The following is an 18,597-nucleotide window of genomic DNA, read 5'->3' as shown; positions in this document are numbered from 1 at the left end:
TCAGGTTTATGTTTGTTCGTTTCCACCTGGCACGGCTCTGTCCTGGGTCGGCCCTCTCAAGCTGGCCTCGCGGGCACACTCAACTCCAAGTGCTGAGAAGGGACGGGACAAATACTCCGAGCGCGGCAGAGCGCCCTCGGGCTCGGAGAGGGCTCCCGGGGAGAGAACCCGCCGCCAGGTCTGCAGCAGGTGCAGCGCAGGGCGCGCACGACCTTGGACACCCACTCGGCCCCTTCTTACCCGCTTTCCGGGAGTGCTCACCCCCGGGCTGCAGACCTTGGACACCCACTCGGCTCCTTCTTACCCGCTTTCCGGGAGTGCTCACCCCTGGGCTGCAGAGCGGAGCAGGCGAGCAGGCGGCAGGGGCGACCCTTTGGTTTTTATGTTGTTTGTGAATATAAGGAAGTTGAAATTCCCGAAGTCAAGCGTATTTTGAGAAAATGGTTGTTTCCGCCCGGTTTCGAACCGGGGACCTTTCGCGTGTGAGGCGAACGTGATAACCACTACACTACAGAAACGGCTGTAGGTTGTCTCACGTGTTTGTGCCTCTGACTGCACATAATTAAGATTTTTTTTTTTGCCTGCATGGGCCTGTCCAGGAAATGTTTGTTGTTATGGTGCATTTCTGTCTCTTCTTTCTATTTATGAAAAAAGAAAACCGCCATAACCAAACAAAGGCTTCACCCAGGACCCCAATTCTTGCATCATCCTGGAGAATTTGGGGGGGGGGGGTGAATTAATAAGTTGTTATTTTTTAAAAACTGTTCCTAGTTTTGACATAGAATTGGCATACAGCACCGTATGAATTTAAGGTGTACAGCATAATGATCTGACTTCCACCTATTAAGAAATGATTACAACTGGAGAATTTGATTTCAAGACCACCCCATGCTGTCTACACCTGTTTCTCTGTCCCTGCAATGGGGACGCCTCTCTTGGTGACAGAAAATGACTCTGGGAACCAGGATTGAGCGGCCTGAGCACAGGAGATGGTCAGAAGCCACGGACGCTTCCTGCCCCAGCCTCTTCCTTTGCAGGTGAGTTGAGTAGAAGTAGTCGTGTGGCTTCACCTCGCTACCAGGCTTCTGGGACCCACAAAGGAGGTGAAATGTTTAGGGAACACCATCCCAGGCGCGGAATGCAAATGCAAGAAGTCTTTGTCCTCAAGGAACTCGGAGTCCGTAATAAGTCTTCTTTACAGAGTCATAGAGTCACGATATCTTTGTTGTACTGTCGCTTGCCCAAACTTACAGCTGGTAGAGACAAGCGTCTCTAGGTTATGTCATCTCACCCTTGGGTCTCACGCTCTATCACAGTTGAACTGGACGCACGCTATTATGCCAACCAAATGGGCAATATTTGGCCACAAAATGTAATGCCACGGTTGCTCTTGATGAGACCGTGTTCTCAGCCTGAGAACAAATCTTTCTAAGTTCACTGTTAAAAGCTGAACGGACTCAAATACAAACGAACCGACTCAGGTAAAAGGTAAATGTCTATCTTGGGGAATGGGTAAGGGTAGGATAGTGAAAAAGGCAAGGAGTAAATTGCATAATAATTTAGTGATACGTGGGTCTGCGTTTGAGTCAGAGATTTTGCTAAAGATTAGAAATATCGAAGACTTGATTTTTTTTTTTTTCTGGAATGAAATAAGCTTAGAAGGGGAACCATCACATCTCTCACCCATATTTAGGGACGTTGTGCCCCGCTTCCAGATTACAATCCCCTAGTAACTGGTAGAAGCTTCCTACCCCAACCTGAAGGTCAGTGTCCTCTTGTCTGAGGTATTCGTAATGGCCTCTCTGAGCTCCTTGTCTTGCTAAGCTCGGCTGATACTCTCCCGGATCTGTCACGACCACCTCTCTCCTTTTCTGAGACCCCAGAGGGTCAAGTACAAAGTGTGACCCATGAGGAGGTGTGGCACACATCAAAATAACTGCATGATTTTCCCAGTTTATATTGCCAGGACCCTGGCAGGTTTGAATGGGAATGGCTCTCGAGTGGACGGGATCAAGGTGGCAGGAAAATAAAGCTGCATCACACAAGCTCACCAACACAGTCTTACTTGGCACAGGTATCCAATTCAGTGTTTTAACTCAAGGGCCTGGGAGCAGCTCCAAATTTTCATTAATTAAAACATTATAATTCATACGTGATTAATGTATGGACCCAAAGGTAGGGTGAACCAACAGAATGAAATTGAAACATCAGTATTTCCTCCGTGTATGGAGAGCAAACCCAAGGCCTAAGAAGATTGAAATTCTAGAAGGAATTTGTCATGGGCTTCTCCGGGGGGAACCAACTTTCACCCCGGTTGTGAGAAGTAAGTTCATGAGGAGTGCCTCAGGATCCTTGAGTTGTTCTCGGGTGGCTTTTCCTCATAGGCCAGAAATGACAGGGGGGCCTTGCTGACCCTGACCTGGAATCCCCACATGTACCAGAGATGATTGGAGCCCAGGGTGATAGGGGCCAAATGTTGGCAATAAACTGCCAAAGACTGGATGGGTGTTGTCACGAACTCGGTGGTGTCTCCTGAAAATCCACATGTTCTAGCCCTAACCCCTAATGTGCCTGTGTTTGGAAGCAGGCACTTTAAGGCGGTAAATACGGTTAAATGAGGTCATAGGGTGGGGTCCTCATCCAACTGGACTGGTGTCCTTGCTTGAAGACAAAGACACACTGGAAATCTCTCTCCAAGTGTGCACAGAGGAAAGGCCATCTACGGGCCTAGAGGTCCCCCCAGAAAGCAGTCCCGCACGCACGTAGACCTTGGACTTGGTTTGTATGAGCTCCCAGACGGGAGCCGGTTTTGAAGGCAGAGAAGTCCAGTGTCCCTTGAGAAACACCCCTGGCACATAGACAAAAATGTACACTCCTGTTCTTCCTCTGAGCCTTTCCTAAAAGGACCTGTGTCCACTTACCAAAGTGACTGTGCGTTAGGGAAAAGGAAGTGGGATTTTGGGGATTGCTAGAAAATGGCTCCGAGCTGGCATTGATTCCTAGAGATACAAAGCATCATGGCTGCCCACCGAGCAAGACAGGGACTCAGTGAAGTCTTGCTTCCCATCTGTCTCGCTGTGGGCATGGTGGGTCCCAAAACCTTCCCTGAACCCATTTCCCTAGTTCCAGGCGGTAACTTTAATATTACTTCCATGGCTCATGGAGTGAATGCTACGATGGCAGGAAAGGCCAAGTGGAAGCCACTAGAAACTCCTCTAACGATGACAACAGTGAAGCAACAGCAGGGATCACAGAGGTTAGTGCCAACATCGGGGACTAGAAAGCTACAGGGTAGAGACTCCTTCCGTCTCGCTATTCTGTGATTGTATCTGTATCTGTCGTCGTAGAAGAGAGGTCGCTCGTGCAGGGTGACAGAAGCTACTGTCAGTGTCGTCGAGGGGTTGTTCCCATTGCGCGTGCGGTTCCAGACGCCATTTCATCCGTGGAGAAATTTAACGCGGGCACCTAGTGTGCAGCCGCGGGCAGGGCTGGTGCTGTGTTCTCTATGCCTGACCGTCGAACCCGCCGGAAGCAGTGGACTTTCCGCTGGTTCAGCCAGCAGCACCCCTGTCTACCCCACCTCAGGGCATATCAACACTCCGATCCCACGGCCTAAGTTAGGCATGGAGACCTTCACCCACATTACCGTGCCGTAAAGTTGAAAGCTGATTCTTGTTTGACACATGGACATTTGGGGCAAATGTATATTTTGCAAACCGACCACAAGGCGAACGGGTGTGCCTTTCCAGAACTGGCTCGGTCTTGTGGGCCTCCTTTGTGTCTCCAACCCAGTCGTGGTCCACTCGGGCTGCTGTAACAGAGGCACCATAGACTGGGTGGCTTAAACGACAAGCGTGTACCTCTCGAAGTTCTGGAAGCTGGGAAGTCCCAGCTCAAGGCAGGAGCAGATTCTGAATCTGGTGAAGTTTTCTTCCTGGCTTCCTGGCTCATAGAGGGCAGTCTTTCTCTGTGTCTACACCTTAAGGAATGGGTGAGCGAACTCTCCAGGGTCTCTTTTATTGAGGACCCTACCCTCGTGACCCCATCACCTCCCAAGGCCCCACCCCCAGGTACCATCACCCTGTTGGGGATTAGGGTTCAAGGCACCAATTTGGGAGGAACACGCATAGTCCACAGCAATCCCCTGCACACCCACTTCCTTTTCTGACTTCAAATAGGTTTGGTGCAGAATAAGTTGATGCGAGCCTCCTGGGCACAGTGGCCAGTGACACGAGGGGTCACAGGTCGGGCTAGAGTCACCATCCACTCCTGGCCGCCTCAGTTTTCTTTCCTTTCTCTTGTGAAAAACATCTTTCTTCCTACATCGTCCAAAGAAGTGATACTGAACCGTGACGCTAAAACTAACGCTGAAACGAGTTACCAAAACATCTTGAGAGGAAGTCATCTGAGTTGACTGCAGGCATTCGGACCCACTGTCCCACAGTGGTCTCGGCTGTCAGCTGAGGACATTTAGAGGCACCAAAGGAGCCATCTTCTAAGATTTCTTTCCTTCTCCCCCTTCTTCCTGAAACTGAGAAAGGAAGTTGACTGAGCAGGACTCTGGCAAACTTTAAAATCAAAGATGCTTTAAAGAAAATTATGATAATTTACCAGTACGTTCTCTTCCAACTGTTTCCCAGTTCAGCAGCATCTACACCCGCTCAGCTTCTCAGGACTCTGGGCTGGGGAGTCAGTCCAGGAGGAGAGAGAATGAACATCTCCTGGGGGACGTTGAGTTTGACAAGAACACGGCAGGTTCCCGGCAACACCGAGAGTCTGAGAAATTTGGAAATTAAACTCCCGGGGAGGAGACAGGAAGGAAGGGGTGAGCAGTAACAGCTTGTGGATGGGTCCTTTTTAACAAACAGCCTCCTTTCTCTGTTTTTTTTTATGCAGGGACATCTGAATTCCTTGGCAGAGTAGGACTAGGGGAAAATCAAGATCTAGCTGAGAAAGAACCACAGACATTTCAAAAGACACTTGAATTGTGGCTGGATTCCACCGTGTTCGTCCCAAGACAACTTGAGCCTCCAAAGGGTTCTGCCAAAGGCCCTGAAAATTAAACCAATGAAACTGCCCCGTGGCCAGCCTTGGGTTGGTCCTGGGTCTGTTGCAGAGCTGTGAACTGGTTAAATGGCAAAGCTGGGGACAGAGACTGGAGATTGCCACCACACAGTTCCTCCACTCAGTGCTCTTTGCCACGAGAGGATTTCCCAGTGAAAACCACTCCTGGAAATTATGCTGTAAGGAGAACTGCATGCAGGCCCAGACAGAAAATACTCCTTTCTCTGCAAAAATAAAATACACGCACACGCACGCACGCACACACACACGCACGCACACGCACCCTACAGATATTTGAAATTGTACTCCCAGACCCAGAGGAGGAAGTTTAAGCTACTTGAACTCTGTGAATTGGGAAAAAATAGTCCAAGGTTGCACCGTGGAGACAGGACTTCTCCACTTCTCCCGGAACACCTAGAGCAAATCAAGACCACTCCCCAGCGGGCCTGGAAACCAGGGTGTGCACTCCAGGCGTCCGTGCCCCTAGGACACTTTCCAGAGCCCTCTTCCCGTGGCCCCAGCCTCCTCAACCGACTTGGAATGGTGATTGGCTCCCTCTGGTGCTCCGGGTGAGGCCTCCCTCAGAGCCCCCCATCGCTGAGTTCCAGAAGGGAAGGCCCACTCACCCTTCCAGAGGAGGCCTCTGGGAAAAACAATTCTGTCCCCCACCTCCTCGTTCGTAGTGTTTTCTTGAGCTTTTCATTTTTTTTAGTAGGTGCGTCAAAGCCTAAAGTGGCCTGTGGGCACCTCCTGCCTCCTGCCCATGAGCCCCTCAAATGACTACTGTCATCCTGAGGGATGTGTTGTGTAAAATCTATGTATGCTCTAACACAAATAGATTTCCAATGGTAACACTGGATGCAGGTTGCTCTGACCGTCGCTTTTATGTTAAAATATGTGTTTGTACATAACGACCCTTCTCGTTTTCTTCGAAATATGCATAGCACTCCACTGTGGAGTTAGGCCATAATTTATCCAAATAAATAATTCTGAACAATTAGGTTTTTCCCAATCTTGTTATTACAATTGATGCCACAGAGAATAAACTTCAGCACAATATGGTCTGTCGTGTGTGCAAGTCTACGGGGTATATTTGTGGAAATGCTGGACCCGAGGGTGTGGGCGTTTGACATGTTGGTAAGATCCTGTCAGATTGCCCTCCGGGCAACAAGGCAGAGTACATTCCATGGAGAGCACGATTAAATAGGAGGTTGGGCATGAATAATACAGCTCCCTAATTCACTTCCTACCAGCTATGAATCCAACCAGGCAATCCATGAAGACTGTAGAAAAAGTCTGAAAATCAAGGATTCTTGCGATGCTGGAAGATCGCCTCCTCTCCAAGAGGTGAGATTTTGCAGCCTGGGGCCTGGCAGGATGGGGGTGACGTGAAGGCGGCTGGGGGTGCTGAGTGGAGACGCCTGATGCAGGGGCTTGGGCACGGTTTCCTGTCGCGTCCACTCAAAGTAAATAGGCCAAAGGCGCAGAAGCAACCAGACTGCAGCAGTCAGGGCCTTGCACGAACGTGTGTTTCTTTGTAGACAAGGGCCCGCGTGCCAGGCTGTGATGGCCGAGTGGTTAAGGCGTTGGACTCGAAATCCAATGGGGTCTCCCGCGCAGGTTCAAATCCTGCTCACAGCGCTCTGTGGTGCTTTTTCTATCCAAGTTCTAGGATGAAATTCTCACAAAGCACAGTCTTCTCAGCTTCTCATCTTATTCCACGAACTGAGAAGTAGGAGGGGAGCGGGGAGCTACCTATCCAGAGGGCTGTGTTGGTCCCCCCACCTTGGCTTAGGCACCACTCAGGTGTTTGGGACCCTTACAGTCCCCGTGCTCGTCTGAGCCGCACACCCCTGAATCTCTCCCTGGGTGCGGGCACCGCTTCCACGGACCCAGGAAGCGAAGCCTGAGGTTTAGCGCTCAGAAGAGCCGCTTGCTTTGTAGTGAGATTGGAAAATCCGAAGGCAGACCCCAGGGGCAAAGACAAACAGGAGATTTTGTTTTTAAAACTCTTGAATAAAAGTCTTTGTGCTGACAGTAGAGATGTAGGTAAACGTCCTTAAAGAGTTCTCTGGTATTTGAAAAAACGGAAGGGGAGGGGAGGGGAGGGAAGTGGAGGGAAGGGGCCGGACCTAACGCAGGCTGGTGGGAAACACAAAGCTCTAGGATCAGAAATATCCATGAGATTTGCAACTACGTGGATGGAACCGGAGGGTATTACGCTAAGTGAAATTAGTCAGAGAAAGACAAAAATCATATGACTTCACTCCTATGAGGACTTTAGGAGACAGAACAGATGAACATAAGGGAAGGGAAACAAAAACAATAGAAAAACAGGGAGGGGGACTAAACAGAAGAGACTCATAAATATGGAGAACAAACTGGGGGTTCCGGGAGGGGTTGTGGGAGGGGGGATGGGCTAAATGGGGAAGGGCCACTAAGGAACCTACTCCTGAAATCATTGTTGCACTAGATGCTAACTAATTTGGATGTGAATTTTTAAAAAAATTTAAAAATAATAAAAAATTAAAAAAAAGAAATATCCATGAGTGTGTGTCATCTGCCCTCTAAAACATCATATAGAAACGAGGAAATCGAAGCAAAGAGAAAGTGACAACTGGGCCAAGGCAATGAACCCAGTGGGCCAGGTGTCTGCATAAAGGCACCCTGAGACCCCGGCGCCCATGCTTCTGGCTCTCAGGGGAGAGCACCACCCTCACTTAGAAATACTTTGGTGTTTCCACGTGTCTATTTCGCCTGTATCGAGTCCTTTAATATACCCAGCTGTTTTACGTAATGGTGACTGGTATTCTTTCACTTTATAGCAGTAAACCCAAACTTCGAAGCTTCTGTGTGAATCTGGTTCTGAAAACATTTACCTTTGTTGAATTCTTGCCGGCCTTTGGCCTAATTGGGGAGGGTGGGTGTTTCTGAATGTCTGTTCTCAGCATAGAGTCAGCAAGTATCTCTCCGTCTTGAGTTACAGGTCTTCAGAGGGTGAGGTGGAAACATATGATTCATCACTCAAATAAGGTATTTTATTCCACTTTGTTTTTCACGGCATCAAAATTTTACGTCATATGGCTCGCTACGACTGAGCCACACACAGAGCATCAGTGTTAAGCACGTAAAGAAAACGAGATGGCTGACGGAGCCATGAACCAGCTGCGTAAGCTGACGGAACATTCACAAGTAGAAACAGGCAAGCACGTAGATGGAAAAATGCGAACACCAGTCATCCTGTCACATACGTGATGCTTCGAGGCAGAAAACCCTTTCATACACGCAACTATTTTCAGGGGATACAAGCTAACCACAAAGACCCCGTCAGTCAGCTTTGCCGGAGTCCACAGGTCTTTCTTCAACTCACTTCTGCCTGCATCACGAAGAAACTGCGTGCTCGACGATTCCGATGAATAATGAATAATTGACACACAGCAGCCGAGGGGGCCAGTGGCGCAATGGATAACGCGTCTGACTACGGATCAGAAGATTCTAGGTTTGACTCCTGGCTGGCTCGTACCTCCTCTCTTTTTTCCTCCCTTCTTTTGGTAAGAATGTCTTTCTGTGTAAGTTCTTCAAGTGGGTAAGAGAAACAGATTTTTAGTCCTTTGGAAGGCACCTGCTCTGGTCTGGCTCTTGAGCTCACGTAGTGCTGCCACGCCACCCAGCCGGGGCTCTCCAACAAGTCTGAATGGATGCTGGAATTGTCTCTCCTCTCAACTTTCCTCTTCACCTGCTTCCTTTTGCTGATACTGAGAGAGCTGACTGAAGGATCTTTGGAAAGACAGCTCGAAGATCAAATAGGGAATATCATTCGACCATAAAAAGGAATGAGGTTCTGGTACATGCTACACCCTGGATGAACCTTGAAGGCATCATGCTAAGTGGGGGGGGGGGGGGGGGGGGAAGCCAGACACAAAAGGCCCTACTGTATGATTCCATTTCTGTTTAATGTCAAGAACAGGCACATTCAAAGAGCTAGTAGCTGCCAGGAGCTGGGGAACCGGGTGGAAAGGGACAGAATGTGTTTGGGAGTGATGAGTATGTTTTGCAATTAGATAATGGCAATGGTTGCACAAGTCTGCATATACTAAAAACCACTGAACTGTGCACTTTCATGTGAATTTTATGTTATGTGAATTATACCTTAATTTTTAAAAACCAAAGAAGTGTCAAAAAATAAAAATTGGCCAGTATTTTCTTCACTAGGTTGTCCCTCATTTGGGCAAGGGCTCTCCCTCTTCGGGCTTTCTCTCCTGCACACTTTCTGTCCCTCGTCCCCGGCCCGGAGGAAAGAGAAGGGACGTCAACCGGAGACATGTGGAACCGAGAAAGACGCGGCCGCGGACGAACGAAACCAGAGCCTCCCGTGGACCCTCAGTTCTGCGTTCTCCGCAAAGGTCCCCCCGCCCCGAACACGCACGAAAGCGACTGAGCCTCCTTGTCCCCGCCGCGCCCCGCGAGGTCACCCACGGCGCAGCCGCCTGACCACGGCAGGCTGAGACTCAGGAACTTTGCAGTCGCAAAGGGTCCGGGACGGAAGGGGGCCGGACGAGAGAGAAGGGAGGGGGTCGGGAGACGAGGGGGCGGCGGCCCTGGGCGGGGTCTCCCCGAACAGGTGCGCCTCCCTGAACACGCGCTCCCGCGCTCGACCCCGCAGCCGGGGCAGGGGAGAGGCCGAAGCCCGGGCGGGGAAGGCGCAAACAAGCAACGGGCACCTCGGCTTGCGGATACGCACGGATTTATGTCACAAAAACGCGGTGGCACGGCGTGCGCCGTCGCGGGTGCTGGCGCGGAGAATGACCCTGCCACGCGTCCAGACCTCCTTCGACAGGTACACGGGCCGTCGGGCTGGAAGCGCATTACAAGGCGGGAAGGAGGGACGGATGGTCTAAGGGGTTGGGAGCTTCTAGAGTCGGTGCTCCTCAAAGTTTAGCGCGCCGGAAAGCCACGGAAGGGGGAAAACCCGGCTTTCTGCGTCTCGCTCCCCGGATTCCACGCCGGTTCCTGGGGTGCAGCCCGGGACCCGTCAGTGAGAGGTGCGCGCGCGACCGTCCCGCAGACCACCCCTGCAGTGGCACCTGCTCTACCCGCTCTGTGCAGCCAACACCGACGGGGGACATCCATCCACCAGAGGATGGAAAAAAGAAAAATAGAGCTCCTCCACGGAGATGAAAATCCCCACTTCGGCTTTATTCCGCTGTGCTTTAACCAAGCTAATTACCGTTAAGGGAACCGATCGTTTCCATCCTCAGTTTTCGTTTTCCTCAAGATTTTGTTCTAAACGTGTACCTATCACCAAATACTTTATTTCATGTTGGTGGTGGTGGCTTGTTTTAGAAAGAAGTCTATTTCCACCTCCCCCTCAAACAAACAAAAAGGCCTTTCGTAGAATAATCACACTATTGGGCGTAAAGGAGGAAACAGGCTTTTTCTTTTCTTTTCTCTAATCTGCAGGTTGGGAACTCCTCTTCCCCATAAAAGCATCAGCTGAGATTATTTTGCTGAGAAGAGAAAAGTTTTTTGTTTTCCCTCAGAATGTTCTAGAGCTGCACTGTCCAAAACAATAGCCATTAGCACATGTTTCTAAAACTCAATTCAAAAAAGAAAGAATGTGCAATTCCTTATTAATGGAATAATGTTTGGGATAAAAACGTTACAATCAATCACACTTGTTTATTTATACTTTTTAAATACGGCTACTTGGAAAATTAAAATTACTTATTACATGGCATTTGTTAACTCCCACACCTTCTTGTGGTTATGCATGTGGTAATATCAGTAAAGTGCCATCACTTTGTCAGGGTTGTGGGGGGTGTCACATTCCAAAGAAATTGGTTTTTACTTCAAAAAATGAATGTGCTCTTCTACAAAAGCAATTTCTAGTGCGTGAAAGCGAAACTTTTCCGTTACTATATTTCTTTACCTGCTTTTCTTTTTCTTTGCAAGAGGGCTGGTTAAAGAGCCTGCTTAGTACACAGATTGTGGATGGCAATTTGGTGAGGTTCTGTCTACAGGCTTCGTCATCTGGAAAATGTGAGTCCTAGTTTTGTTGAAGACCATTTGTAGGATTTATACTTGATGAAACCTGAGTTAATCAATTGCTGTATAATGAGGAAGACAAAGCCTGACGTTTACTGCGTAGATGCAACTTCTGAAGGTGGCAGTAACAGAAGTTTTCAAGGAAGAGCCAGGAAGACTGGGTGGCATGTGTAAAAAGTTCCATGAAAAATCACTCTTCATAGCACATGACTGAACCACCATAAACTGTTACCTGGACAGCGAAAAATTCAGAATTCTCATCTGACGACAATGCTTCTCCCCGATGCAATGAGATTATCAGTGATTTGGTTTGCAATAATTGGATATTTTGTCCTTGATCTATGACTTTACATTTGAGAGCTTGTAATCAGAGCTCCAGCAGTTACCGGAAACCCTTTTTGATTTTGTATGATCCCCACAACTACAATTAATTCTTTTTGTATCCTGGAGCAGTCACCATATGTGATGTCCAATAATTATTTGTAAATGGATCAGTGAATTTCCAATTTCCTTCCTTCACTTTTTTGGAAGTCAGTACAATAGAGCTGGAACAGGCTGAGGGCTGTAGGAACTTCGGGAACCGAAGCAAAACTCTTCCTCCTGCAGTGCCTCTCCAGCGCCCTCTACTGTCAAAATTTCAGTGCCTCTACAAGGAAAAACATTTTAAGGCCCAGATCCCTTTTCAAAAAGCTGTCTAAAAAGACGAATTTGCCAAACATGAACTATTGGTACTTCATCAAGATAAAAAGTTTATGCACAGAGAAAGAAACAATCAGCAAAACTAAAAGGCAGCCTATGGAATGGGAGAAGATATTTCCAAACAACATACTGGGTAAAGGGTTAATATCCAAAATCTATAAAGAACTTATCAAACTCAGCACCCAAAAGCCAAATAATCCAGTGAAGAAATGGGCAGAAGACATGAATAGACACTTTTCCAAAGAGGACATCCGACGGCTAATAGACGTATGAAAAGATGCTCAACATCACTCATCATCAGGGAAATACAAAGCAAACCACGATGAGATACCACTGCACACCTGTCAGAATGGCTAAAACAACAATACAGGAAACAACAGACGTTGGCGAGGCTGCGGAGAAACGGGAACCCTCTTGCACTGTTGGTGGGAATGCAAACTGGTGCAGCCACTCTGGAAAACAGTATAGAGTTTCCTCAAGAAACTAAAAATACAATTGCCCTACAATTCAGCAATTGCATTAATAGGTATTTACCCAAAGAATACAAAAATACAGATTCGAAGGGGCACATGCACCCCCATGTTTATAGCAGCACTATCAACAATAGCCAAAGTATGGAAAGAGCCCAAATGTCCGTTGGCTGATGAATGGAATATTACTCAGCGTCAAAAAGAATGAAATCTTGCCATTTGCGATGACATGTATGGAGCTAGAGTGTATTATGCTAAGCAAAATGAGTCAATCAGAGAAAGACAAATACCGTATGATTTCACTCATATGTGGAATTTAAGAAACAAAACAGATGAATAGATGGGAAGTGGTGGGCGGGGGCGGGGGGAGAGAAGAGAGGGAAACAAACCATAAAGAGACTCTTAAAGATACAGAACTAACTGAGGGTTGATGGAGGTAGTTGGGGGGTGGGGGATGGGCTGGATGGGTGATGGGTATCAGGAGGGCACCTGTTGTGATGAGCACTGGGCATCGTATGTAAGTGATGAATCATTGACTTCTATTCCGAAAACCAATATGGCACTGCATGTTAACTAAATAAAATTTAAATTAAAAAAAGGAAAAAATAAAAGGAGGAATTTGGGCTGAGAAGTGTGTTAGGGGGAAAAAAACTGTTTTTCTCCTGCGTGTCTCCTTTACAACTTACACAGAACACTTTACATTTGTGGTCACCAAATGTGTGGGCTTTTTCCTCCCACCAAGCAATTCAACACCAGCTGGATGTCTTGGGTGTAACTCAATTCTGACACTCTCTATCTGAAGCTGGTGTCGGATCCCACAGGTTAAGGGTTCAGTCTCATGAGACTGTGCTCACTTTAGATGTCAAAGGTGAGTTGTAGGCCCCAGGTTACCCACAACTCTGTCCAACTTGGCAACAAATTGGAGGGTCCCATGAGCGCCTTCCCATTATTTGCTAGCACAGTTCACAGAGCTCAGGGAAACACTTACACACATCTAGCAGGTTATTAAAGGGTCTGATAAAGGAAACGGTTGGGCAGGCACCTGGAGAGACATGTGGGGTGTGGTCTGAGAGGATCTCAAGCACGGGAGTGCCTGTCCCTGGGGAGCTGGGGGGAGGTCACCCTCCCAGTACACTGAGGTACAAACTCAAGTGAGTTGAGTGAGTTGAGTTCACCAACCTAGAGCTCTCTGAATCTTACACTTCGGTGATTTTTATGGAGGCTTCATCATGTGGATGTGATTGATCACACACCCCATTTTCAGTCCTTTTCCCTTCTTAAGAGAATTGGGGGCAGGGCCGAGCATTCCCAGCTTCTAATCATGGCTTGGTCTTTCTGGTGACCCTCATCCGGGAGCCACCAGGAGCCCAGCCGGAGGCACCTCAGTAGGACCAAAGACACTCCTATCACCCAGGAAATTACAGGAAAGCCATCTCTCTCTAGCCAAATGATCAGGAAGAGAGCAGCTGAGCAAGACAGACAACTTTCAGACAGGAAAACTCTACTCCAGCAACACACCGCAGGAAACACTGTCCCAATACCCCCACCCTCCCGTTCACCATCTGAAAGGACCCAGTGGACAGCTCAGACCCCCACCTTTGACCAGCAAGGAAGGTGGTGTTGGAGAAGGCCAGGTGTAACTTGAGACCTTCACCCTTACTTAGTAGGCAGTATCTAGGCCCATTCCCTCCAATTCCTGCCTGACCGGAAGCTCAGAGCATTTGGTGGAGCTCTTAAAGGGGAAATTCATTTTCGGTTGATATGGCTGGGCCAGTTGGTTGGGAAACTTCCCCGTCAACGTCCGTAAGTGGGCTGGGCAGATTTTCAGAAACAAACCTTCTAGTGTGCTGCAGGATAGGATAGTCCTGACTATGAATCAGAGCCAAGATAAGATAGAATCCCATTGGTTTGTACCATGGAATACACCTTTCCAATTTGTTGGTGTCTTCCAGGCAGGTGAGCCTCTGTTTTTCTCAATGAAATTCTCCTCCAGATGTCCCGACACAGTCTGGAGGGGTAGTACCCCCCCCGCCATATCTTGAAATTGAGGGAGAGGGTCTGCAGTTCTAAATTCCTTGCGAGTGACATTCAGCCAAATTCTATTCTCACTCTTACTTTCACTGTCTACATATAAATCCCTGCAGCTGCCAATTTTTTAAGTTTAGGAGGTCAGTTTTCACAAGAGAGGTTGTATTTTTATTCAGCTTTTCCCAATTCTGGCTTAAAACAAACCTTTCCTCGTGTATCTCGCCAGTCCTTCTGCCATTTGGTTTTCAAAACTTGGGTGCCACCCTTTACTTTCCTATGATTGTCCTTGTGTGTTTCTGCTGTAAAAAACACCCCCCTTTCTTTCTTTTTTTAGTGGATTTTTGGATAGAGGACATCAAATGCTCATTTTTACCACGCCATCATTATAAGTAGATCTATCTCTGACTTACTGTGATTTCTTATCATGCTGGATTCGCAAAAGATCAGTACAATAATATCATAGGCAATGAATAGTATGGCGTCATTTATGTTCAGATTAAAATCCTAGAGGACTCCAGCCCTCACTTAACATGAATAGAGCTGGAAAGACTGTTGCTCCTAATCTAACAACCAAAAATCTAGATCATTTAAAAAAATTATAAGTTTCTGTGAATCCATGAAGAGCTGAGGTCTCAGAGCGACCAGATAGTACGCAATCTAGGGAAAACAGTTGCCTCCAGCAGAGATAGGACATGAGCACTGTCTCACCCAAAAGCAGTGGGATGAAGATGGGGCCTCCAGACAAGAGGGCCAGAAAAGTCCAGCTAAAATTCATCATTTCGTAGTGAATTGCTGAAACCCAAGTGTTGGCCAGCAGGGGGCTGGGACCCCTGGGACCAGTGTTTGGATGGGCGGAGGGGGGGTGGTTACCCACACTTCACCGAGCACTCTCGGGGGGCAGAGCAAGAGCGCAGAGAAAGCCTCCGTCAGTAGTCCGGGCTTTTATTTTGGCAACCGCAAAACTCCTAAACACTGACAGAGAAACAGCAAACACGGTTAGAAACTAAAGAAAGCATCAAAGAATAAAAATCTCTGCCCCGGGGGAGTGTCAGAAAACCATACTGGGCCCAGAATATTAGAGAATGTCAGCTGCGGGGGGTGGGGGGTGGGGGGCGAGCAGGCTGACTGAGAAAGTCACACCCCAGAGCCCCAGGATCACAGAGCACAAGAAGACTGGGGCTCAAGCCTCCCACACGACCCCCTAGACCAGCGAGCGCTAGTTATCAAGAAACAGAAGTGTAGCGCTGGGGGAAGGCAAGAAACCCAAGGAGAGAAGCCCTCTCTGAAACTTGTACAGAGAAGGCATACAGCTGAGGGTAGAGCAAAAACATTGAAAAAGCAAGAAATTAAGCCTCACCTCAAACCCAAAGAAGAGCCAAAAGAATTTGAAGCCGGTTGTGCTCTGATGGAAAATATAGCAATGATAAAATACAAACATATCTCAACTCCTGCTTCAATTTCAACCTGACACATTAATAGCCTAGTAGAAGGGACATATCAGTCTCCAGCTTAGATACTACTAACCTCACTGGCTACAGCCCTAACACTGTGTCCAGCAGCTAGTGAAAAATTATGAGATGCTCATAAAAGCGAGAAGAAACCATTCACTGCCAAGAGAAAAAGCAGCAAAATGAGATTCAGATGTGTCTCACATGATGAAACTGTCAGAAAGGGAATTTCAGGTACCCATGGTTATTATGTTAAAGGCTCCAGTGGAAAAATGGACCACGTACGTTAGCAGATGAGAAATTTCAGTAGATTGTTGGAAACTAAAAGTCAAATACATATGCTAAATATTTTTTTAAAAAACCTACACACAGTAACAGAGATAAAGAATGCCTTTAATGTCTCCCCAGGAGACTCTGGTCTGAGGGGCAGTTGAAGGAAGGTCAGTAGAGTCTACCCAGCCTGAAACACCAAGAAAAAAAGACTGGGAAAAAAAGATCATTAAAGAGTTATTGATTAATGCCAAATAGTCTCATATATTTATTGTTGAAATCCCAGAAGGCAAAGAAAGAGAGAAAAAATAGAAAAAAATATTTGAAGAGATAAAGACTGAGTACTTTCCCAAGATAATGAAATTCATCCAACCCCGGCTCCAAGATCAGAGAACCCTAAGCATTTTATATTGGTTGGGGTGGGAGGGACTCTATTTACCTCATAGTCATACTGCTGAAAACAAATAAAAGAGAGAGCTGAAGGCGGTCAAAGAACAAAATACATATTATATATAGCTGAAAAAGATAAAAATTACAGCAGACTTCTCACCAGAAATTAAGTATGCCAGAGGACAAGGGAATGACACTTGAAAGTGATGAGAGACAAAACAAACAAAACCCCAAAAGAACAAAAACTCTTGACCATGAATTCTCTATCACGCAAAAAATATTTTTCAACCATGAAGAAGACATTAAGGTCTGCCCAGACACACAAAATCTGAAGGGCGGATGACCAGCAGACCTGCGCAACAGGAGGCGTCGTGAGAAGGAGGAATTCAGGGAGAAGGAATACGAGCCCAGAGACACAAGAAAGAGTGAATATCCAAGGAGGTGGCTACCCCGTGAAGAAGGTACATAAAAGGAATATTTTTTTCCCAATTTGAATCACTCTAAATATGACCGGCTGCATAAAGCAATCGTGCTGATGAGCTGTGGAATGTACGGGAGAGCCAAGGCGTGGGACGGAGAACACACAACAGAGGAGAGAGGAGCCAGGAGCCCGCTGTTGCAAACTCGGAGCCCCTCGAGAAGCAGCATGATGCCATTTGAAAAGTGGACCTGGGTTCATTGCAGCTGGGTGCAGGAAACCCCAGGGAAACCAGTCAAGGTTGTCTTCAAAGGCAAACAGTAAGGCCATAATGAAGACAAAATTGAATCACGTAGAGTGCTCCGAAGTGTCAAAGACAGGAAGAAAGATAAAGGAAAGGAACACCTAGAAAACAGGGTAACGAGACAGTGGATTTTAACACCAACATGTCAGCGATGACGTCACATGTAGGTTATCTGAATCCACTGATTAGAGTGTGTCAAGTTGGATAATAGAAACTCAGACCCAGCTGCAATACTGGACCGACTCCCCAGGAGGGAATTTTTATCTCGCATAAAGTATGCATACCGGGAGTGGGGTTCGAACCCACGCGGGCACACGCCCATTGGATCTTAAGTCCAACGCCTTAACCACTCGGCCATCCCGGTGGCACATGCAAACTCTGATGTCAAAATTACTGAATTAGAATTAATTAGAATTGCTAATTCCTGGAAAGTTATGAATATACCTGGGAAATCTGTGACCAGGCTTTAACATGCCGAGAGGAAACAATTCCTTATAATGCTTCTTGGGGGTAAAAGAAAACTAATGAAAATGTTTATTTTCAACAACTATTACGTAATCACTAATTTGTACCATACATTACGGCGGGTGTTAGGGAAAGACTGAAATATGCCTGATCTCACGGACCTGCATCCAAATGAGAAATATTATGACATAAAAAACACAGGATGCTACAGGAATACTCATCAGATTCAACTCGCTTTGTCACCACTTAACGCTCAAGGGAAGACCCTTCTTTTAGTGGATTTGGAAAGAAAACCAAAGAGAACAGGAATGAGGAGAATGCAGCTGCGTGAACTATGTCTCTAACTCTACAAAGGTGGTATCTGTACTTTTCATTACTCATCAGAGAACACTGTTTTGCCTGCTGAATCTCAGCCCCATTCCGAGCCCATTGGATCTAACTGTCCAGGTGAGGGTTTCAGGTCTGGAACCAGAGAATAGTTAATATTGAGACAACCTACCCTTGGAGTAAGTTTAGAAAACCCTACCGCATACACATGGAGTTTGGAGTTTAATACGTGACATTGGTTCTAATAAAGGAAGTGTTTTAACCGAGAGTTCCAACTCTCCGCTGATGAAGTCTCTTTCCTGAGTACCTACTGTGCGCTAGGCACTGAGCCAGGTGCACGTAATACTAAGTCCGTAAGACACTTCAGGTAGTGGGCTGATTAAGAACTCATTAAAGCAGGTTCCAGATGGGGACTTCGGGGCTTGTCTTGAAAGTTTGTGAAGGCTTCCGGAATCAGAGATGAAATCAATCCTGATGTAGGGTTTGGAATAGAATTAATGTGCAAACATCATAAAACACCTATTGAGAGCCACCATAATAAATACTCCTGTGCTCTTTTGGTTACCTGTAGAAAAAACTGCAATATGAGAAGATTGTCAGCTGCACCACACAAGCATGAAAGGTCTAAGCACCGCCCTCCTCCGGCTTGAAACCACTGAGGCAGAAAGA

The 18,597-nt window shown here is 47.2% G+C and overlaps 4 non-coding genes across 4 annotated transcripts; 2 read left to right on the top strand and 2 right to left on the bottom strand.

Moving 5' to 3' along the window:
* Nucleotides 1-445: 445 nt before the first annotated feature.
* On the bottom strand, nt 446-518 carry TRNAV-CAC. Its single transcript has one exon. It is a non-coding gene; the product is annotated as a tRNA-Val (tRNA).
* Nucleotides 519-6,624: 6,106 nt separating this feature from the next.
* Nucleotides 6,625-6,705, top strand: TRNAS-CGA. The gene has a single exon. It is a non-coding gene; the product is annotated as a tRNA-Ser (tRNA).
* A 1,806-nt stretch (nt 6,706-8,511) lies between these two features.
* On the top strand, nt 8,512-8,584 carry TRNAR-ACG. Its single transcript has one exon. It is a non-coding gene; the product is annotated as a tRNA-Arg (tRNA).
* Nucleotides 8,585-17,417: 8,833 nt separating this feature from the next.
* TRNAL-UAA lies at nt 17,418-17,500 on the bottom strand. Its single transcript has one exon. It is a non-coding gene; the product is annotated as a tRNA-Leu (tRNA).
* Between the last annotated feature and the right edge of the window lie 1,097 nt (nt 17,501-18,597).

The sequence above is a fragment of the Panthera leo genome, chromosome B2, assembly GCF_018350215.1.
Source record: "Panthera leo isolate Ple1 chromosome B2, P.leo_Ple1_pat1.1, whole genome shotgun sequence".
Classification (NCBI taxonomy): domain Eukaryota; kingdom Metazoa; phylum Chordata; class Mammalia; order Carnivora; family Felidae; genus Panthera; species Panthera leo.
This window is presented reverse-complemented; position numbering and strand designations above follow the sequence as displayed.